Here is a 21,220-nt window from a genome sequence, read left to right as displayed (position 1 = left end):
TTCTCCTCTGCTCAGTTGACTAGTCAGCCTCTACTTGGCCTTCCCTTCTCAACCTCACTCTCAGTCTCTGGGAGAAGACTTTAGAGATCCTGCCCTTTTCCCAATATATCTCAGATTATCATGTTATTCATGCTCATAGTGCTCCATGTATTTCCTTCCTAATATTTATCAGGTATTTATAGTTCTGTCCAAAAGTTTTCAAGGACATTTTATTCTAGGTACAATACACCAAGGGTAACTTGTTAAATAAGAAACATGCCAGGGTGGGAACAGTGGCTCACGCCTGTAATCACAGCATTTTGGGAGGCCGAGGTGGGTAGATCACTCGAGGCCAGGAGTTGGAGACCAGCCTGGCCAACACAGTGAAATTCTGTCTCTCCTAAAAATATAAAACTTAGTCTGGCTACTCAGGAGGCTGGGGCAGGAGAATCGCTTGAACTCAGAAGGCAGAGGTTGCAGTGAGCTGAGATCGTGCCACTGCACTGCAGCCTGGGTGACAGAGTGAGACTCTGTCTCAAAAGAAACAAACAAAAAAACATGCTAGTAGTTAATTGCTATTAATGCATATTAGCCCACAGTCACTCTGTAATAAAGCTGTCATTGTCTATAAATGGGCTCTCATACACACTACTTGTTTATTAATGATGAGAAATTACATTTTGCAGTTGATTCTAGAACTGACCAAAATACATTGATGTTACTACATATACATGAGAGGAGTCATAGGTATTTTTGTAAGAACCAGTCCAGGCTGAGATATCTGGCTTTCATAAGAACTGAGGCCAACTGATCAAATGAATGTTGCATGTTTGGTTGGGCTCCTCTCCACTAAAACCAGGGCAGGGTAGTGATTCTTCATTGAATAGATCAGCTCAGATAATCTTTAATGCTATAGTATTTCGGAACCAGAGGGAACTAAGCAAATGAGCAGGCCTCTGACTAAGCAGATTCACTGAGAGATGTATGTTTTTCTGGCATGCAAGATTGTGTCCCTGAAATCACGTCTATCAAATGTCTCTCTTGATTCATTTCTATTGCAGACAAAAGATGGTGGGATAGAATAGGGATAGTGGTACATATGCAGTTTTGTTTTATTTGGTTGGGTTTACTATATTTTTTTTAGTAACTCTTTTTTCTCTCAACAACACTCCATCACATTTTTATAACAATTGTCTTTCTTTTATTTGTCTTCTCCAACAGGATAAATTTCTGTCATGGCTGGATTCTCGTGTTTGTCTTATTCATTTCTATGTCACTGTGATGATTAATTTTATGTGTCAACCCAGTTCCTTTGTCAAACACGAGTCTAGATGTTGCTGTGAAAGCATTTTTTAGTTATGGTTAATATTTAACCCAGAGTTTGAGTAAAGTAGATTACCCTCCATAATGTGGGCTGGCCTCATCCAATCAGTTGAAGGTCTTAAGAGAGAAGACTGAGATTCCCTGAAATGAAAGAAATTCTGTCTCTGGACTATCTTTAGACTTGACCTGTAACATCAACTCTTCTTTTGATCTATAGGCTACAACTTGCCCTACAGATTCAAACTTTCCAGCCCTCATAATCATAAGAGACAAAACCTTAAAACAACTTTCTTTCCCCCTTCATAGATCTACTGTTGGTTCTGTTTCTCTGGAGAGCACTGACTAATGCACTTACCATATACAAGCCTAGCATAGAATCGGAATGAGTAAATTACCCAAATGAACGGAACAGAGGGCCCACTTGTTTCTCTTGGTTTTGATCATCTAGATTACTAAAGGAAAGCATTTTTAGATGACAAATTTGCTCTTTATCAATAATCCATAAATAAGTCTACAACAAATTTGGATAACTAATGGTATTGTTTAGAATAGGTATGGTAGGATCTCACTCAGAAAAAGAAGAGTCTGGGCCGGGCACAGTGGCTCATGCCTGTAATCCCAGCACTTTGGGAGGTTGATACAGGTGGATCACCTGAGCTCGGGAGTTCCAGACCAGCCTGACCAACATGGAGAAACCCTGTCTCTACTAAAAATACAAAATTAGACGGGTATGGTGCCTGTAATCCCAGCTACCCAGGAGGCTGAGGCAGAAGAATCGCTTGAACCTGGGAGGTGGAGGTTGTGGTGAGCTGAGATCGGGCCATTGCACTCCAGCCTGGGCAATGAGAGTGAAACTCCATCTACCCCCACCCCCCAAAAAAAATCTGTCTAAGGGACACTTTATCTACTCCTAGTATTCTACCAAAGACTGTGAATATCAAGATAGTACTTTAATGCTTCAAATTTGGCTGCTGTTAACATCTACTATGAGGATTTCTTCCTCTTCTTCATTGTTTTTCCTCTCTTATTGTTGAATACGTATCTGCCTACCCCCCGACTCTAATATATACCATACATTTACACCTTTTGCCCACAAGATAAAGGGTACAACAGATGCACAGATTTGGGAATAGCAAATTTATCATGAAATGTCCTAAATCTTTAGGATACTTTTAGTTTGGCTTAGTTTCAAAGGGTAAATATGACTCAAAGTTGTTGTGTCAGAACTTTGACACAGTTTAAAAACATCAACTTCAATACTTCTGAATACAAATATTGGTAGGTTCCTATTTCATCTCCAGTCTGGATGGTTCTAAACTATATAACTTCCATGATTCCGTAAGTATAAAGTATAAATCATTTTTAGGGTATAATTCCAGACACAGAAGGAGACTAAAAGAAAAAATACCATGATACCAGATATTCTCTAAATGGTGTGGCTAGCTACAGAAAAATGTACTAAGGTCAAACATAGCCGAATAATATTTATTAGTACTGAATGAAAAGGAAGTATCATATTCTAGTTTGTGACCTTTGAAACATAACAAAATAAGCACCTACCAATGACTATTTCCTCATTTGCAGATACTGTCTTAAATAGGTAAGTGTTTTCTAAAATTAAGTTTTTTAAATTTCAAAGGTTGGAATTCCACTTGAGAAACCAATGAAATAGGCTGACATGTCTTCTTTAGACTCTTCACAAATTGGGTACAATCTTTCCTTTATAATGGTATATTTGGTTTTTGGAAAAAGAAAAATGTTACCTGGCTTAATCATACTGAATGAGAACCATCTAGTAATTTTTTTAAGAAGTGATTTTTGTTTGTGAAACAATGAGACTAGTTTTCTAAGATAGTGTCTGACCCACATGCATGGAATTCCTCATTAGAAATACTCAGTATCCCAAACAGTGAAATTATTATAATATTGAATTGTAAGTTTGCTATATTTAGTGTACATAAAAATTATGAAGGGATGACCTTAAACAATAACACTTTTCTCATTCTACATTTCTAAATATTTTCATAGTTAGTTCCTCTATTGTATTCTGACTTCAATTCAGGAGAGGAGAATACTGCTTAGTAAAACTTTTTTTGAGCCTAGAAAGTCTAATTTAACTTTGAGATACTGAAAACAGATGCTGAGAGTCGAGGAAGACACTTATCAGAAAGAGATGTAGACCTCTTTCCTTCCCATGTAGTTATAACTGCAGTGAAGTGTCCTAAACACTCAATTTATTTAATGAATAACTCTTATCTCAGCAATATTTCTTGCCCTAGAACTATGAATATGTCCAAAAGGCTTTATAATGTGACATCTTTTGGAGAGGTGAGAAATGATTCCTTTAACATGATTGGTAAAGATGGATTTCAGGACTCTATCCCCAGCATCATAAACCTTTCAGGAAATCTGATTGGAACTTTGATATAAGAGTATAACCTGATTACAATAAATCCAGTCCTCAAAAAGAGGGAACGTGTATAATCTCTGAAAGGAGATACTGCCCTTTCTGGGCCTATTTGGCTTTTCAATCAAAGACAAAGCTCAAACAGACTTTTACTGGAAAAGCTTTTTTTTTTTTTTTTTTTTTAAATCCTGTCCACTATTTTGATTTTAAAACATTAACTGGTTTGCCATAAACTGGAACAGCACATTGCCTTATTAAGCTGGTGGTACAGTACTGAGTAATTAACTAGGAAGCATCCTACATACTTTTCTAAATTATGACTGACAATCCAAGCACAAATTTACATATAATCATGCAAACTGATATTTAATTCTGCATCAAAAAATCAAAAAAATTGGTTAAAATTTATGCTTTGTAATTTTTAACCAATGTGAGTTTAGGAGAATTTACATTTTTCTTCTGAGCATTAGTCTCCTTATCTGTATATAGTGATAATATGGTTATTCCAAAACAAGGTTTCTCATTCTTGGTGCTATTGACATTTTTGGCTTGATAGTTTCTTGGTTGTGGGGAGCTGTCCTGAACATTGTAGGATGATGAGTAATATTCCTGGCCTCTACCCACCAGATGCCAGTAGATTTCTTCCACAGTCGTGATGATAAAAAAAAGTCTCTAGATTTTACTAACTATCCCTTGGGGAAACAATTGACCCTGGTTAAGAACCACTGTTTTTTTTTGAGACGGAGTTTCAGCTTGGTGTCCAGGCTGAAGTGCAGTGGCACAATCTCGGCTCACTGCAACCTCCACCTCCCAAGTTCAAGCAATTCTCCTGCCTCAGCCTCCCAAGTAGCTGGGATTACAGACATGTGTCACCACACTCATATATATATTTATTTATTTATTTTTAGTAGAGATGGGGTTTCACCACATTGACCAGGCTGGTCTTGAAGTGACCTCAAGTGATCTACCCGCCTCAGCCTCCCAAAGTGCTGGGATTATAGGCATGAGCCACCATGCCTGGCTGAGAACCACTATTCTAAAGAATTGTTGTGAAGGCTTATTTAAACGCCTCCTCACCAGAGTCACTGTGTACTAGGCCCTGAGAAAGCGTGGTGAGCATATACAGACAGGCCTCTGCCATGGTGGAAACTAGAGCCCAGGAAATTAAAGTTGGTAACAAAAACACAAACATCCTGTCCATGCTTGGCATACAATGCACACTCAGTAACAATTTGCTAAAACATTTGTGACTTCTGATAATAAAGCAGTGCACCTGGAATTTGCATAGTGATTTATTGTGTTAAACAGATATTACTGGAGGCCATTGTTTTGGACTGAGCTTATGCACTAGGGGCCAACAGATCAGACGAAACAAAAAGGGAGTCACGTATGCTAAATGACATAACATCAAACTAAAAATGTAAGGAAACTGATCCATCCCCAAACAAACCAGTTTTTCCTGAAAAGATTCCAGTCTGCTTGAGTCAGCATATTAAGGAATTCCCTCTGCTTTAACCCTTATCAAAAAAGTTACCTCAAGTAACCTGATGTTAACCAAACAGCTATTCCCCTATTGTTCTGTTTCCTTGTTTCTACCCTTCAAAATTCCATGTTCTGTCATTGTCCAGTGGGAACTCTCATTCTATTTTGTAGGATGGAGGCTACTCCAATTCATAAATCATGAATAAAAGTCAATTAAATATATAGCTAAATTTGCTGTAATTTTGTCTTTTCACAATAGGGAAGGAAAAAATGAACTATGTTTAACAGGCTATTTGATGCCTACTGTTATATGAGGCCCAGTAACAAACACTAAATGAGGATGTATAGAATAGATGAAGAAATTTTTCCTTCCTTCTGTAAGTAGCATATCATCTCCTAGGGCACTAAGGTAAGTACACAACTATTTATAATTCAAGGTAGCATGTGGTAAGTCCCACATGAGATCTTCAATCAAAGTGCCAAGAGAGTTCAAAGGTAGAACTGACATCTAGTTAGGACAAAACAGGAAATGATACCTACAAATTCAGAGACTCTTTACAGAATTATTTTTCCCTGAGTTGCAAGTGATAGTGCTCAGTTTTTCTTGTTTGGGTTTCAGGCCTTTCCCATTACACAAATTGCGGGCAAACTGCCTTTGAATGTTCCATAATTTCTAATCTAAAATAATGAATTAAAGGCTATTTCAAAACATGAAATCAGGTTAACTTAAAATAGTTCATGTGATTTAAGTATGTTCTGCTTTTCTCATATGGGAGAATAATTTACAAAATGAACTAGCTATAGATCATATTCCTGAAATGGATAAAAAATATATATTTTTTCCTTTTACATACCTTTCTTTCATGGAACCACTTCTTCCCCACATGTGGTTTATATGGAACTAATATTATGCCTGGGTTTACCAGTTAGATGTATAATCCCAGCCTGGTCCCTCAGAATATTCTACTTTTCTGACCTTGGTAGTGATAGAGGCAGGAGGCAGAAAAACACTAGACAGACGGGGTACGTCCCTGGTGGGAACCCTATCTTCAAGTCAAAAGTAGCCTGAAACTTGTGGCTCAAAGTGAGAACTTCTATTTCTGTTTGCCTGCTGTCTCCCAACTGGTCCTTTCTGAGTAATGTCATGTTACCAATCAAATGTTGACTTTTCCAAAACTACCTATGGCCCACCCTGCCCCATATCCTGTGCCTATAAAGACCCCAGACTCAGCTAGCAGAGGAGAGAAGTGGATAGATATCAGGCAGAGGCAACTTGACTTTGGAGGAGACAAGCAGAGAGGTGACCCGACTTCAGGGGAGAGCGACCTGCCTTTCCCATCCCCATTCCAGCTCCCCTCTCTGCTGAGACCCCACTTTCATTGCTCAATAAAATTATCTGCATTCACCATCTTTCAATTCATTCATGTGACCTCCTTCTTGGGCACTAGACAAGAATTTGGGACTCACCAAGTGCAGGTGCCCAAAAAGGCTGTCACACTGGCCCTTTGCTCTTGCTGGCAGAGGGCAGCCACATCACAGGATGAGGCAAAGGGCCCACTGAGCTGATAACACACCATTATCTGTGGATCACAGCAGTAAGAGAGCACTGTAACACACCCTCTGGAGCCTTGGGGTCACAGGTACCCCACCTGGATGCTGCTGTAGGGCCCTGCATGGAGTTTACTCCTGCCACTCTAAAGCAGCCCACTGGTTTCTGCACTGGCTTGCCTACACACTCCCTCCACAAGGGGTGGAGAGTGGCAGAGTCAAATAAATAGTTTGCTTCTACCAGCTCAGAAGTGCTCAGCCAGTTCCTGCACTTGTTCACCCGCATGCTCCTGCGAGGGGTTGAGCATGGCATGCTAAGTAAACAGAGCACCCCTGTTACGAGTACTGTGAAGGAGTCAAGAAAATATCCTGCATCAGTAGTGAGTTTAGAAGAGCATATAATCCCCAGGAAGGATACATTAAGAGTTGACCCTGTGACATTTGCTACAAGTTTCAGGGGAATTTTCCCCTTTTTCCTGGAGTCGGAATATGTGTCTGGAGAGGTCAGCTGGAAATAAAACCAACAGAGTGGAAAGCAGGGGAAAGAACTGCAGAAAAATTAGCCTCCTAAAAATACACAGATGGTACACATCTTGGATCCAGCATTGCTTAAATGGAAATTACTCCTTGAACTGTCTAGTCATAGGAAGTAATACATTCCCATTTTGGTGTCACTTGAGTTTCTATATTTTGTAACTGAAAGAGTTTCAATTAATAAATGTCCTAATTATACTAGACATTTGTGTAAGTAGGCCACTTTTCAACATAGTACAATGTCATGATTTTGATGAAATGCTAAATAAAAAAAATTAGAATGAATATCTAAGACACAATCTTTGTTGAATGAAAGAACAAGCGTCAATTGTGGATGAAAGGGTAAAAAGTAAAATAAGCAACAAGCCTTTCAAGAATTTTAGATCGCAATGAACAGAAATCTTTGAAAGTACATGCCCCGGAATACCACAAACAATGTAAGAATCACAGACATTTGTTTCCTCTGGTTTGTTCCTTTTAGACTGCACAGTTCAGTTAATAAATTTGCGTAACATTTTCTACATCCTGCATGATAATGATAATAACACTTGAACTGAAATGACCACATTAGTTCTTCCTCAGCTTTTCTCATTTAAGATTCTTCACAGGAAAAACAATCCTAGGACTTTTAGGAACCGATTTATCATCCTCTCTTACATGTCAATAGGTTATCCATGCTGAAAAAGGTCTTTCGATTGTTCTTTTCATTTGAATTCAAATTAAGTCCAATAGCTTTTCCTGGTGATAGGCTACTTACAATTTCACTACAAATCTGCAAAATACAAACCATATATTTGGAGTTTTGGAAATGTCTCTATTTTTACCTGCTGGCTTTACATGGTGAAAGACCAAGAAATAGTCAAAAATGCTGTCAAATCTCACCCTACCCTACATCCATGGAATAGATTCAATTCTGATGACAACCAATCAATCATTTATGGAACTCTTACTGTTTTATGCTGGAGGATATGGCAAAATAGGGGGTTAAAAAAGATAGCATAATGCCCTGCTCCTGTCCTCAAAGGTATTGAAAGTAACTGAAAGAGCAGAATTTTAGATATGATTTGGTATTAGAATTGTCTGATTAATTGCATTTTGTTACAGCTGTATCTCAAAACTAGTAACTGATGAGCATATTAAACAGCAGAGAAACTGCCTTTCTCAAGTCTTGGAAGGAATAGTGAGTAATTTCTGCATTTGGCATTCAAAATGCTGCAATATAGTATGGCTAATTGAATAACGTAGAATGTTGCTTTTGTTTTTTTTCTCCATTCCCCTTTTACTGACATCCATTCATTTCTTTTATTTATTTAATGTATGCATTAAGCAGGTAAGCATGTGAAATGTTCCAGACACTGTGATAGGTTCTGAAGATATAATCAAGAATAAGCGCAGAAAGTTGCATTCAGAGAGATACAATTTGACTGGGACAAAACCATAGACACAACTAATTATATTACAAAGTGTTATAGGCAACCACAGGAGGTGTATGACAGATGCACGTAACACTAATAACTTAGGCATACCTTGAGGATGACTCAACTGTTTAAGAAGAATGTTTATTCAGAGTCCAGAGCCAGGGAATCTAAGAATTGCCAACCCAAAGATTCACTCTTTGTCTATGAAGAATATGTGAATCCCTGTCTCATTTCTTGGAGCACAGGACTTTCAAGGAACCAAGACCCTTTGTTCTGGGTTAAATGGAGATTGTTAAGTGGAGAGTGCTGAGTGAAAATGCTATAGAAACTGCATGCTTTTTGTGAATAGCAGCAATTCTCCTGTCCAGCCTGCTGCCACTGGACTGTCACTGTATATAAGTCCTCACTAAACCCTATTTCTCATTGGCTGGCTCCAGGTCTCTTCTTCAGCTTCCTGAACATAGTGCCATCCCTGTTGGGGTCAATAGGGGTCCGGCACGACAGAGGGGTATGCAAAAATGCCAAAGATGGAGCCACCAGTTCCATTGAAGATGGGGTGGTGGGGCAGAGGAAGAAGTGCCCCAAGTAAGGCATTAAAGAAGAATTTATATCTGTCAGGCTCCGAAATTTTGACAGTGTGAATCATAACAGAAGTTCAGAGAAAAGAGAGGTCACAGCCTGCTGGATGAGTGAGGCAGCATTTGAGCCAGCCTTCAAAGAGGAGTGCAATGTAGGTCTGCAGAGACAAGATAAGGGGAATTTCGGGCAAGGAGATCAGAAGAGTCAGGAAAGAACAGGGCCTTTTAGAGGACTTCTGTTTGCCTGGCACATAGAGTTCGTCAAGTAAAGCAGCAGAAGCTGAGAAGAAAGGGTGCACCTAGTCTGTGAAGGACATTCAATGTCTCTTGAAGGAGTCCTCAAGGGCCATGAGGAGCTTTGAAAAGTTTTCAAGAAGTAGAGGGACGTGGGCAGATCTGTGTTTTACATTGATCACTTTAGCAACATTTGGAAAAATGTAGAAGAAGTGAAATTTCAGTGGGAAGACAAGCTTATTGAAATGTTCCAGAAAAAAAAAAGGCAGATGAGCACTTGGACTGGAGAGAAGGGGTTGAAAGGAAGAGACCCATTCAGGGGACATGATGATAGGAGGCTGGGACTTGGGGACTGACCAACTACAGCAAGGATGGAAAGAGCTCCAAGATTTCTAACTTTGGCAAATGCATGGACAATTCTGCATTCAGGAGAGATGGAGTACCATGCAGGAAGTATCTTTGGGGGAGGTAAAGAGGAGCAGAAGAAGGCTGGTGCTCTGCCAATAGGACAAGCACAAAGGGACTCTATAGTGTACCTAGTTTAATTTTGCATCTCAGACAATTTGGACTGAAAATTCATGTTAATTTCATGTTTGGAAGAAAATTCATCTTCTCTCCTCTATTTTGCTATAGCATCTGCTCACACTACCTTAGTTATTGGGCTTTGTTTCAGACAACACCCCTCACTCATATCAAATTTGCACTCACTTAGGTTGCTTTAGAATGGATTTCAGAGTCCACAGAACACCCCCCGCATCTGACTCTATCCCCTTGTCCTCCCTTTCTCACACTTCCTCCCTCCTGGTAGTAAAACCAAAATGGATCCCTTCGTCGAGCACAGAAAAGTGTTAATACCTTCTGGTTCCCTGAGTATCTTAGCTTCTTGCCCAGCAAGTTTATTAATAATTTCTTCCTTTGCACAAATGCAGCTCTCTTCCAGAAAAAAGACTGTGGCATATAATTTTTTTTTTCATCTGGTAGCTCATGAGGGTGATACAGGAAGGAACGGCGCCACTCAAAGTCATAATCTACAGACAGTTACACCTCTGAGAATCCCAAGCACCATTTCTTAAAAAGCCTCATAAAGCTTTATGGGGCATTAAGTAGACTGATAGGTCAGAGGCATAAGTCTAGTTTTAACCATTTCAGGCTGTAGATGAAATGTGAAAAATGTTATATTTTCAAAGGACTCTATTTTTTTTCTATTCTGTGATCAAATATATATTTTACTACATCTGTATGCCTGTCTATTGATGTACTCAGGGGCTGAAAAGTGGTGTTAAGTTCCCATAACCAGCCTTTAAGCATCTATTGAAGGATAATACCCCAACCTGTCTACCCCAATACCCCAAGGGCTGTATGGTTTAACATGGTGGCCAATGGTCACATATGTGTTTTAAATTTAAATTGATGAAAGTGAAATGAAGTTTAAAGTTGAGTTCCTCAGTCACACTGGCGACATTTCAAATGCTCAGTTTCATACGTGGTGGGTGGCTACCATACTGGACATGCAGATAGGTAACATTTCCAAAAGCTCAAAAAGTTCTGGTCTAGGGCCTTGAACCCTTTTTGATTAGGTCATTTGGGTGTTATAAGGCATTTTATCCTTCAGTGATATTAAAGCTAGAATAAACTGAATATTTATTATGTGTCAAGCAGGATTCTAAGCATTTTATACATATTAACTCCTTTAATTGTGATAAGACGTGTTATAGATGGGGGTCATGGAAGCCATTTAATCATTTATCCCACATGTCGCATTTTATAGATGGGGTCACAGAAGCCTAGAAAGGTGAGATAACTTGAAATAGTGTTATTGAAGCCACAAAACATATAGATGTAAACAGGATGGGGGCACTTGAAATAGTGTTATTGAAGCCACAAAACATATAGATGTAAACAGGATGGGGGCTGAAGAATGACACAGCCTTGCGGAGTATAAGACAAGTCTGCTGTAGTTACAGAAATAGTCAGTGAAATTAGGCTGGCATCCAAATTGGTCTTGTCTGAGGTCACCGATTTCCTTGATTCCATATTGTCCTCAAACTATTACTTAAGGCACGATGTTCTTACAGTTCCTTATGATATTAATAAGTGTTTCTCAGCCAAAGGGTTCCCTAGTCATGTTTGAGAAACACCAGATTAAACAAAGCACCTTAAAAACCTGCAGGACTCCACAGAGGCTTTGACATATTCATGATTATTGGGAATCTGCAAGACTAGAACAGATAACAATGACCCCTAAAGTTTATTTGATCACAGCCTCCCTTTAAAATAGAACCTCTCTCACAAACTAGTGTTTTGGACAGTATTCTCTATGAACACAAACATTCTGTGGTAAGAAAAATGACAGTTGTTTTCATTCTCATTCCAATTACTGGGATGATTAAAAGTCAATCTTTATAAAGCAGTCTTTTTAGAATGAAAAAGAGGATGTCTTAGCCGCTTGGAGCAGTGCTTCTCAAACTTTAGCGTACATATACATCCCCTGGTAAAACGCAGATTCTAATTCAGTAGGCTGGAGAATGTGTATTTCTAACAAACTGGACAGCGATGACAACACCGTTCATCCATGAACCACATGGGCGGTTTGGAGTGGAAGAGTTTAGAGCAGTGGTGAACAAAGTATAAAGGGCTCACAGGCCCATCACCAGTTTTGGTATGGGCCTCAAGCCACAAAGGGTTTTTACATTTTTAAGTGATGGGTAAAAAATCTAAAGAATAATCATATCTTGTGCCACGGGAAATTCATATTTCAGGGTTCATAAATAGAATTTTATTGGAGCACAGGCCTGCCCATTGATTTATCTATCATCTGTGGATGCTTTTGAGCTGTAACAGCAGAGTTGACTAGGTGAGACAAAGACCCTGCAGTGCAGCCTACAAAGCCTAAGATATTTCCTATCTGGCCCATGACGGAAAATGGTCTGCTGACCCCTGGGGAAGAATATAAACTCTGGAGCTATACTGCCTAGTTTCAAATCCTACTCTGCCTCTTACCAGTTAAGAGATGTTGAGCATGTGTATAACCTTTCTATGCCTCAGGGTTCCCTTCTCTGAAAGAGCAATAACAATAGTACCTACCTCATAAGGTTATTGTGACGTAAATATATAGAGATATATATATATAGATATATATATAAAATCACATAAGCTAATGTATGTATGAGTCTATATATACATAAATCCTATATATAAATCCTATAGAGAGAAAGAATAGCACCTAAAACATCATTAAAAACTATAAATATTAGCTAAGAAACTCAGTAGTTGACAAGATCAGTTCACTGATAACACAATGAAACTATTCTAATATTTATGGTAAAACTTTGTTAGGATTATAGAGCTAGACACATTTTTCTTTGTCTCACTATACATGTTTAGGCATCATTTCATTCAAGTAAATATAATGAACAGAAGCTAAGAGTCCTATTTCACAATTTTGAGATGGTCCTTTAGTTCCTTAGTTTGGAGAGTCTGATATCTGTCTCTCATTTGCTGAACTCTCAAAATTCAAAGTAGACTGTCAAACTCCTGAAAACTGGCTGGCCTGAAAGTACATGACCATCTATTTTATAATGTGATGCTCTTTACTAACCAAACTTGAAAAAGTCAACTGAGTCAAGAAAATTATAATACCTTCCAAAAAATATGACATAGCCCCAGCCTACCTGAGTACATTTTTCATTACTCAGCTAAAATTTATACAGTTCCTTGCCCCCAACATCCTCAATGAGAAGATTTAAGATTATTTGATAACCAGCAAGTATTTATGGCCACCTGGAGGAGAACATAGAATTCCTCCTCCATTCCAGGACTGCCTGTGTGAAGTTACTTTAGGTCAAAGAGGTCATTAATCTATCCAGGGCTTAAATAAATGAGGATCATGCCTGAGGCCAAATATACCTACAATATTTTACCATTTAATCACAAAAAGACTTTCACAGACAAGAAAATTATTCTAGAATATGAGTTTTCATGGTCTACTCATCTAATCCCAAAGTGAGAAGCAGAGTGTTGACACATTCATTATGATATAGAAAACATCTATTTTTATAAACTGGACACACCATCACACAATTTGCACTTTTGTAACACATTTGTGTTTGTATTTTAAGTGTCAGAATGTTGTTTAACTATCCCAGCTGATTAAACTACTCTATATTGTATGACTTTTTGTAATTCTTTTATTACAAGATATTTGATACTGAGTCTTTGAGCGGACACACAACTCCCAATATTAATACTGTGTATTAGTCAGGGTTCTCCAGACAGATAAAACCAGTAGGATATATGAAATCAGATTTATTAGGGGGAACTTGCTCACAGGAGGATTGCAGAGGAAGAGAATTTCCACAATAGGCCAACTGCAAGCTGAGAAACCAGAAAAGTTAGCAGCAAGGCTCAAAGCCAGCAGCATGACTCATTCCAAGCCTGAAGACTCGGGGAAGTCAGCAGTGCAGCTCCCATTTACGCCCCAGAGTCCCGGAAGCTGCTAGTGCCAATCCCAAGGTCAAAAAGCTGAAGAGCCTGGAGCCTGATGTCCAGGGGCAAGAGGAGAAAAAGTGTCCTGCTTTGGAAGGAAGACAGCACAGAGGGCCAAATCCTCCTTCTTCTACCCGCTTGTTCCATCTGTCCCCAGCTAATTGGATGGTGACTGCCTACACTGAGGGCAGGTCCTCCTCTCTCAATTCACTGACTCACAAGTCAATCTCCTCTGGAAACACCCCCACAGACACATCCAGGAACAATGCATCGAGAGCCATGTAGGCATCCCTCAATCCAGTCAAGTTGACACCTAAAGTCAAAAATCACTTATTTTCTTTATAAAATAAAATTATTTTATGATGTGTTGCCTAATAATTAATTACATGAAAATTAGGCAATTCCTACCTTGAAAAAAAATTAAGTTTTTAAGTGAACTGTAAGATTCTCCATAGACAAATATAAGAATATAGTTGACTGGTCACAGAGCACGTCGGAAAAATATGAAGAAAATATGCTGAATATGAAAAATATCTTCTCCCCTCTAATTTTTTATTCATTTGAATCAACATGGCATACCAAGCTCATACAATGCCCATGATGTGAGGGTACCTACTTGAAATATACAAATAACATAAAATAGGAAAAAGCAAGAGACGTTTTTGAGGCATGTACTTAGCTGCAGGTGATTTAAACAAATTATCAGTATCCTGAACAACAAGCCAATATATTTATATGGTAAAATCATTTAGATGTGACAGAAATTACTCTCAATGGCATTATCTAGTCTATATGAAAGCACAATACTACGAAACATCTCAGACCTTTAATTATGCTTGTTGACACTGAAACTGCAATTGCTTGTTCTGCCATGGAGACTGCAGGGAGAAGCAAACGAACAGATGGACAGAAATTTCTATTCTGTGCTCTACTGGCTGCTGTTCAGTGAATGGTAGTACGCTAATAAAGTGCTCAGAGGACTTCTACCTCCATCTGCTCTTAACAAAAATAAATGAGGCTCTGAAGAAAGCAGAAGCTTTTGGAGTTCTTTGTGGAACTTTGATAGTGCAAAAGCAAGTGGATGGGTTGCTCTAAGATGGCCCCTTGCAGGTTGTGACAGCGCCACTATCTTGGTGGTCCTTGTCTCCTATTCTCAGGTCTCTGAGTAGCACTCTTCTTTTTCCTGGCTATTTATCATGAGAAATTATCATGCTTGGACAACCTTAATTGCCTCTCAGGCCCATTGTTCCATGACAAGTCATGAAATTAGATTAGTGCTGCTCAGTTTAGTGAGCGGGGACTTTATGATTCTCTTATGTTTGGGGAAATAAATGTTTATGAAGCTCCTCTTATAGTCCATGAACGTGAAGCACATGTCATTAATAGTGATCGTCTTGTGCCTCTGGTACAAGATTCTGATTGCAGATCCCACTCCCCCCACTTCCATCCCAGGTAGAAACCAGACACAGAGAGAAAGGTAAGAAATGGAAATTTCCCCATGGCACCAGGTCAGCAGATGTAGGGCAGCAGATACAATCTTCCTTCTTTAGAGGAAAGTCTGGAATTGCCATTATATACAGTGTATGAGTCTCCTTAAGTTTTAACAAACAAGTGGGAAAATAAAATTGGAGTAAAAAGCATTTCTCCAAATTAAAATGGTGAAAGTCCTCATGTCAGAGTATTTTGGGAAATTTCTGTTTTAGAGCTGCTGCTTTCAAATGTTCTATGTCCCAGGAGCCATCCTTGGAGGTTAATGAATAGTTTCAAAGATGCTATAATGGGGATACAAACATAGCAACTTCTGCTCTTCAGCAGGGATAATAATCCCTCGATTAGCATTTGCATCTTTCCATTCTGGAAGAAAAAGTATGGAATTAGTATAAAAGCAGAATAAATGAGTAGAAGTTACAGGAAGATAGTTTTCAACTCAATATGCGGAAAAACTTTTCAGATTTTCTCAAAAATGCATGAGGTGGTAAGTTCCCTTCATTAGTGGTAACCAAATATACAGTCAACATTCACTTGTAGGGAGGTTATAAAAGAGTCCATGTCTTTTGTGGCCTTTCCAACACAAGATTGTTTGAATTCCATATTAAAATATATATATCTCTCTCTTTGCCCCTAACACATGCACACATACACTAGTGGATTGATAAGCTCTTCAAAATTGGAATGTGGTAAAAACAAAGTCTGAATTAACTGTGCTAGTTGGTGTCTCAGTAAATTGGGACAATATCAACTCCGAGTTTGGGCTCCAATTACATTCAGAGGACAAGAAATAACAAGCAGTCCTTCGTGGTTAGGAAGCTATGCGGTCCTCTTTGTCCATTCATGCAGTAAGCATGCATTCAGGCCCACAATGTGTGATGCACTAGGAAAGGTACTGGGCATACAGATGTGAATACTCAATTTCTTATTCTGTCAATCAATCAATCTATCTATCTTTCTATCTGCTTATGTCTCTATGCATTCAATTCTCTGTGGTCTCTCAGTGGTCTTATTACATCTGCCTCTGCAGCATCTATTCGTATCTACATCTATGTACCAATAGCTGGAGCTGTGGAATCTGAAATAGGATAGTCAACACACAGAGGAATCCCTATCTTACTACCTGGGATAAGTCATCCTAAAGCCAAAGCTGACTTGTGGGGGAAAAAAACTTGAGATAGTCCAAGAGAAATACACTGTGTTCCCTGAGGGTAACAGATGTGGAGTTCACGCCTCCTCTGCACATGTGGAGTGACACATCTTATTCATGTTTACACCATTGTAAGTAGTGTTCTTGGTCATAGCTAACAATCCTGACAGAATTGATGGAGTACAAAGAAATTTTTGTAGCTGGCTTTCATTTTTTATCATGCAGAGAAGAAACAACTGAGGACTGAAAAGCAGTGGGAAATAGTACCCTCATATTTTGATGTTCCAGTATGACCTTTATCATGGGCAGAAGAGAGGGAATTGAGAAAAACGAGGAACTGTAGGCAAGCAAGTGGAAAATTGCAGAGTTCCAGTACAAAGTGGTGATTGGGAAGAATTCTAGCAAAAGAGAAAATGCAGCATTCCCCCACCCCCCAGTTACTGAAAGAGATTTTCACACTTTCTCCCTTTTTTGTTGTCCTTTGTAGGAAGGCAAACAGAAAGAAGATGAGATAGAGAAAAAGGGGGTAGGGAGTGAGAAGGAAGATGGAAGACAGAGGGAAGCAGTGAAGATACTTAAGAGTAGACAGAGCCTCCCTAAACCCCTGCCTTTTAAACCTTCCATCCAGCCTAAAATCCCTTAGTCACCTGGCAGTTATGTAATCCCCAATCCCCAAATCCCAGGAACCTCCAAATTACCCCTAGGGGAGGCTTGGGATTAGATGCTGAGGACAGAGGATTAGTGTCACACTCAGGGGTAGGTTTGTATACCAACTTGTTCCCAGCAGGAACCCAGATTCATAGGACCTATGCCTTCTTGTAGGGAGCAAAGAAACCTTACCTGACTTTCAAAATAAACCAATTGCAGGGCTTACTGGATTCATAACATAAAGAAACAAAATTTGTTTTATATCCAATGGTTCTGGGCCACTCTATTACTACTGTGTTAGTTTCAAACACAGAAGCCAGTATATAAAAGCTTATATTTTATATGATTACAACCCAGGTGTGTGTTTTATCTTATGATGCTTTCAAAATATAGACTAATTCCTCTTGCAAGGAATATAATAATTAAAAAGCTTCTGCATCATATACTAATCATTTAAAAAGTAAAAAGGAATTAAGCTCCAACTCTTTCATGTCTCAAATATGTTATCTTGAGTAGGTCATCTAGTTTTCCAATATCCGAAATTTTTCATACGCAAAATGAGGATAATGCTAACTCCCTCTGGAAATGAAACAGATTATGATGAGCCATTAACAGGAATCTAAAATATATTTTGCCAAATCATACTAAAGTAGTTAAAAGCCTGGGTTTAGAAGCCAAGCCATAATGTGGAATAACTAGTAATGTATTTAATCTCCCTAGGTTAGTTTCTTTATCTCTAAAAAGGAGATCAATAGCACCTAAGTTACAGAGTTATTGTGAAGATTAGATGAGGCAAATCCCAAAAATGCCCAGCCCAATCCTACCTTGACATAAAAAACTCAATGAATGGACATAATCGCTGATGAGATTCTCTGAGTTAAGCTCTCCTGTTAATTTCAGTTAACTTTTATTCTGCTTAAACAAAAGTTAGAAATACTTGGAAAAAAATCAATCCCCAGAAACATTTAGGATAACATGTTTCCTACAGCATGGGTATATGTAATTGAAATAGCTGAGATAGCAAAGCACAAAAATTGAAAATACATTCTTGGCAGGCTTTGAGTTAGGGCCTAATTATAAGTTCTCAATATGGCACCAAGGCCTGGAAGGAAGATGAAGAAAAAGAAGCTCTGCATATGCTTGATAGTAGACTTCTCCCTCAAAATCCCTCAGCCATCCCAAAGCTTGTATTCATTTGTAAATAGTTAAATATTAGTATATAGGAAAGGCTTAATCCCGGTAAAGTTTGGCGTTTCAGAAATCATCCAGCTGTAAAGAATCCAACAAAGGTGACATGTTGATTACTTTCCCATTATGCTACCAAACAAAAAATAAAGTATGTTATTTAATGAATATTCTTTGAGCTAAATACAGATTCATTCTCATTTGCTGATACGTAATGATTGAATGATGCACTAGATTTTCTACCTTAAGTCCACACGGATTATCTGTATCATTAGATCATTAGAATCTAGACACACACAAACATATTTCCTACATATATGTTTCTTAAGGAAATACTTGGCTATGAACTCAGAATTAATTAGAGAAGACTGTTTATTAATGATAGCTAAGAAAATGCAATTTTCATTCAGTCATTTGACATCATCAGTAGATATCACACATTAATATTTAAGAATATTAGCTTGAAACTTTAAAAGACATGAGCTGAGACCCAGGTTTTTGAACTAGCTGCATAAACCTAGTCAAGTCATGTAAAATCTGAATCTCATGTATCTTCTAACGTGAGAATGATAAAACTCACATCATAGGGTTGTGGTGAATATCAGGGTAAATTATATAAGCCATATGCTCAGTACAGCTCTGGCACAGAGAAACCAATTAGTGAACAATCGCTACAATTCTTAATATCTCTTGCCAATGAAAACATTATTTCTCCAGCTTGGCTTTTAAAAAAAATGTGTAATATAAACAAATACATAAGAACTCTAAGACCACTTTTCCCTTTATGATTTCATATCACATTGTATACATTCTGACTACCTAAAAGAATTGTGAAGGTGACTATCTGCCTTAGGTCAGAGCAAAATAAATGGATAAAGATTAAATGTTAAGCACGTGAATGGATATTAAGAGGTCTACAAGACAATGTGAGAGAGGAATACAGACAGAAGGACAAACTCTTCCACTTTTACATAAATGGGCTTGCGAGATCACATCTCAGAACGTATAGGACGAGAAACCACTGATGTGAGATGACATGGCTATTGCTTTTCGTTGAGAATTTTCTCAGGGTAGAGGTTGGGCTTCACATAGGCATTTCCCCTTTTTATAGTTGAAGAAAACCCTGTCTCCTTTAAACAACTAATCACCATTCATCGATTCTGGGATCTACCAAAGGCACAGAGGGCATCAATTTCTAAAGATCTTTCTTGGTTAGAAGAAGCAGCTCTAACAATATTGGCTAAAAAAATAAATAAATAAAAAATAATAATTTATGATGAACAAAGCAATGTTTGAATAGCACATGAGTCCTAATCAAATATACATTACAAGAAATCCACTGAAACGAACAGGCCCTTTTGTAAGAAGCTTAAATAACGTAATTTGGAATGTATGGGACTAAGAGCTGACCCATGTACATGTGGAACTACAGGTTGTACAGTTTGGTTCTGTGTCCCCGCCCAAATATCATCTTGAATTGTAAACCCCACATGTCAGTGGAGGGGCCTGATGGGAAGTGATTGGATCATGGGGGCAGACTTCTCCTTTCCTGTTCTCATGACGGTGAATGAGTTCTCATGAGATCTAGTTGTTTGAAAGGGTGTGGCACTTCCTGCTTCACCATCTCTCTCTCTCTCCTGCCACCATGTAAGACATGCCTTGCTTCCCCTTCGCCTTCCTCCATGATTGTAAGTTTCCTGAGGCCTCCCCAGCCATGTGGCACTGTGAATCAATTAAACCTCAGGTAGTTCTTTATAGCCATGTGAAAATGGACTAATACGACAAGCAATAAAATTATGAAAAAAATTACATAAGACAACAAAATGATGATAAAAAATGACAGGATTCTCTATCATTTTGACCTACAACATGGAGAGGACAATTTAACACCCACACCCACAACCATACACACTGTATGAGTGGTTGGAAGTTCTAACCATGAAACAAGAGCTTTGCAAGACAGGGATTTCTACAGATCCATCAATCAGTTGTTACTGGTCTTTGTCAAGAAGAAGCACCAATGAGAAGACGCACTAGCTGTATTACTAAGGATGCTACTCAGTTCAATTGACATTTTTTTCTGATGAAGGAAGGAATGCACTGATTTATATTTTGTCCTAATTTCTTATTTGATGTGGAGCAGTAATGATTAAGGGAACCACACTTTGAGTTGCAATGCACTAGGTTATTTTGGCAGAAACCAGAGAAGAAAGTAATGTAGATTTTGAGTAAATGTTTCAGAAAATAATGAAGATTTCAGGAATGGTACAAACCAGACAGTAAGGAATAGAACAAGTTTAACTTTTAGCCTCTTTTTACCCTCAAAAAATGCAATTCAAAAAGAATCTGCCACTAAAAGCACAGACACAGAAATTATATACTGATTATTTACTACATGCCAGGTACTATGGTAGGCAATATATATAAAGAATTTGTTTGGGAAACATACCCATTAGTCCCCAAATAAAATAGAGATCCAGGGAATGCACTTTGGAAAATGCTGGCTAACATCTTACGTTTTGGATAATCTTGATTTCTTTAAATAAAATGAATCACACCATCTTCCACCCTTCTTCATTGTTCCATGTCTTTCCTATTCCAATATTCAAATTCATGCAATTCATTTGTTCACCAAAAGTCTTATGGAGGAATCAGTGTGTGCCAGGTTCATTGCGTGCTAAGCACTGCATATATAAAAAAATGGATGAGTTATCACTACTCTCAATGAATGCAAAATTTAGTAGGAAATGTCCATTCATGA

This window comes from Mandrillus leucophaeus, unplaced genomic scaffold (assembly GCF_000951045.1).
Source record: "Mandrillus leucophaeus isolate KB7577 unplaced genomic scaffold, Mleu.le_1.0 Scaffold807, whole genome shotgun sequence".
Lineage (NCBI taxonomy): Eukaryota > Metazoa > Chordata > Mammalia > Primates > Cercopithecidae > Mandrillus > Mandrillus leucophaeus.
Note: the sequence above shows the minus strand (reverse complement) of the source record.